The sequence below is a fragment of the Lactuca virosa genome, chromosome 3, assembly GCF_052849685.1.
Source record: "Lactuca virosa cultivar CGN04683 chromosome 3, Lactuca_virosa_CGN04683_v6, whole genome shotgun sequence".
Classification (NCBI taxonomy): domain Eukaryota; kingdom Viridiplantae; phylum Streptophyta; class Magnoliopsida; order Asterales; family Asteraceae; genus Lactuca; species Lactuca virosa.
In genome coordinates, this window is record NC_136428.1 from 84891175 (window position 1) to 84894856 (window position 3682).

A 3682-nucleotide genomic window follows, 5' to 3' on the forward strand; every position below is an offset into this window, starting at 1 on the left:
TTATGTTAATGTTTCATTTAAACTCGATTCGTGTGTTTACGGTGTTATGGGCGATTACAACGATAAACATTAGAATAGTAAAATACACATTTGTTATCTAAATCAAAGTCCTGTAACAGTGATTACAAAAATAAAAATAGAAAAAAGGGACACTGATCATTGGGCTTAACGGTAATTTTATATTTCTTCTTCGTATGTCAAAAAAATCTTTTCCTAATAAAAAAATCTTTTTCTAATAAATGAAGATAATTTTGTCACTTATCTGAGTTTTGACACTTATCATTTTATGGTATTTTTGAAATAATTATTATCCACTTGTTAATTTCTGGTTTGTTTCAGTTTTTAAAATTAAAATCATATACTTATATATGTAAAATATTAAATATAATATATATGAAATTAAATTGCAATGAATACGTTTCTTCCTTTCCTATTTTAAAGTTTTACATTAAAAAATATTTACTGCTTACATTTTAATGTTTAATTTTTTTTTTAAATTAACCCGTATAATATACGGGTTTCACACCTAGTGTTTTAATATTTATAGAAATGCCTCTAGTAATTTATTCAGTAGTTGGGAGGATCTACATCCAAATTATGCATCGATTTGTAACATCCTATATGTTATATGCAGGCTCGGCCTTGAAATTTTGAAGGCTTTATACAAAAATTAAATTAAGGTCTAGTACCTTTTTTTCATAAAATATTAAAGAAATTACCGGCTAACCACTAAACACAAAAAGAATAATTGTTTAACAAACATAATTTTTATTATTAATAATATAAATGAGATTTGTAACATGCAATTATACTTTTATTATTATTATTATTATTATTATTATCTTTTAATTTTTTTAATAATATATTATTAAAAAAAATTCTCAAACGGAACCCCTTTACGATTGGAGGCTCGGTGCCAACGCACACCCGCACGACCCCCAGGGTTGCCACTAGTTATAGGTTGTTTTGTCGTATTAAAACTTCGTTTAATCTTCATATTTAACAAAAGTATGAATGTGTTTATAATTATGATTATGATCTTTTGAATGATGAATGGTTTTATAATGTACTATAATTTATGAGGACAAATCTTCATAAATGGTCAATTTGGTTTCTTAGAATATCAAATTTAGTCTTAAAATTTTTTCGATCTTATGAAAAGTTCATATAATTTTAATTTGTATTATGGTTTAGTGGTTAGTCTCGCACCCATATAAAAATACTTATTTATTCTTTTTAGTTTATTTTATCTTTGTTTGGGGTTGGTATATATGGTTTCACTTCTAATGATGGTTGAAGCTTGAAACGAAATGAACCTTCTATGAAACCACATAAATTCAAACAATAGGGCCTAGGCACCATTTATGAAAATTTGTCATTTATGAAAAATGTGATTACTTACTTTTGCAACAATAGTTTTTTGAACGTGGTGTGTTTTTCGACAATATAAATACAAAAGTGTTATTTTATTAATGAGAATTATATGGTACGTAACAGGTCTTATTCATTTCATCTTCTTAATAACATATGGACATAAGTAAAAACATATATACAAACCAAATATACTCATTTAGTTCATTTACAAGATAAAATATGTTCTTTGTAGTTCTTTTTTTAGATCCGACCAAGAAAAGTATATTTGCTATTCATAGTGTTTGATTCTAAGTCTAATGAAACTTATTTTAGCAAGAAAGTTCATTAATCCGACTTTAACCATTAGGCTAAGAGGAGTGGGGGTCGCCACTGTACTTGCTAGCCTCGCTAGCAATGATGAAACACCGCCCCTATCAGCTCGCTAGAGGACTTGTTGATTCCATCTCGTTAACACTTTGGCGAGTGGAGAGAGAAAGAAAAGCTTAGAGCTCATTGGTTCTTTTTCATGCACGTGTGCAGCAAGCAATTTCCCATTTAAAACTTCATTTTCAAATAAATGATTCCTACCCTCACTAGAAATTTGTTTACAAATATAGTCTTATACTCAAAACTTTGATTTCAATTAAATTGTTTTAACCCTCATTTGATAATTCCCTACAAATTTGGTCTCAAGCATCAACATTGATTTAAAAGAACCAAAAGCGACACTTAAATATTAATATACTTATTTTCATGTAATTGATTTATATTATATTAATTGTCGGTGGCTTAAAAAAATAAATTTTGATTATTATTTGTGCATAAAATATGTTTGTGTATTAAAATAAAGTAATTTAATTAAATTACAAAAAGAAAAATGAAATGCTAGGAGTGTTACCATTCTCTACCTAATGCTAAAATTAAGTGCTAAATGGAGAAAAATGAGATGACATTTAAAAAACTGATGTGGCAAGATGTTAGGAATATTACCACTCCCCTTAGCCTTAATGCGACTATATCTTGTTTTAGCAAGTTTGCTTTCAAATTCCATCAACATGATACTATTCATATACGGTTAAATGTGCTAGTCGTTTATTTTTTTCTTGGTAAGTAGGAAAGACCAAAAAATTGAACAAAAGCTTAGCTCGGATATGAAATGCATTGACGAAATGAGTATTAATTTTTTACTTTACAATAATTAAATCTTATTTTAATAAAAAAAATATAGATATTAAAATATAAAACATTCTCATAATGCACTTAACATTGACCACTACCATTTTCCATGTTTAATGCGTTTGTAAAATCACCGAAGCTCAAAGCAAAATGACAAAAAATGGTAACAAAGACATCAAATTGTTCCACTTGTATCACCTAGACAGGACTATCAAAACAATTTGCGATCCTCTTCCTATCAACCGGCCTGAAAATGTAAAGCATCAACATGCAGAACATAAAAATGGTGGTTTCCTTTACCACATTAATCTCCCACCGTGTAGGGAGTGCAAGAAGAAGAATCTTCGTAATGAGCACAAATACAATAGTCGACATCAAAAATAACCACAACTTCACCACATTCCTATTAGCGTTCAGATCAGTCTCACAAATCTTATTCAAAGACGTAATCGACAACGCCATTGGGAAGAAAATAGCAAATATGTAGATTACATCTGCAAATGACCCGCTTTGTTTATTATAAGGTACAGCAGCTTCCCATGGCAATATTGGATCTACATTAGCCCAAACCTCAACGACGATCACAATCATCAAAACCAGTTTTTCCTCTCGTTTCAAAAACGGCTTCCAGAAAAACCATCCTGCACTAATCAACACGATCACAATGGAAAAAATCACAGCCCTCATAAGCTGAAATATGTAAAATACAACATCCAATCCATGAGCACTTCCTGTAATCTTCACGTAATGTAGATCCGCAGCAATACACATAAAGTGAACACAATTCACAAGAAGCAGCCCACCCATTAGTAAATGGCTCCTGTTAAAGATGCGCCTGTTCTTGAAGCATACTAAGATCCAAAACCCTAGAAGAGTTGAATAACTGAAGGAGAAGATGATGTAAAGAAACGGGAGTTTCGTTAGCCCGGCTGATAAATGTTAGGAACCGGACCGGGTACACGCAGCGGAAACACACTATCACACACACACAAACTCACAAAAATAAAGCAAGAAGAACACAAGGATTTTACGTGGTTCGGATTCGGTGCAAATCCTACATCCACGGGCTGCAACTAGAGAATTTTATTAAAACTCACAAGATTACAATTGGCTTGACACTCTACAATTGATGTTCTCTCAAGTTTTTGCACAC

General features: G+C 30.7%; 1 pseudogene; it reads right to left on the reverse strand.

The window, feature by feature from the left end:
• Nucleotides 1-2727: 2727 nt before the first annotated feature.
• LOC145163748 (protein CANDIDATE G-PROTEIN COUPLED RECEPTOR 7 pseudogene) lies at nucleotides 2728-3336 on the reverse strand (annotated as a pseudogene).
• Nucleotides 3337-3682: the final 346 nt, after the last annotated feature.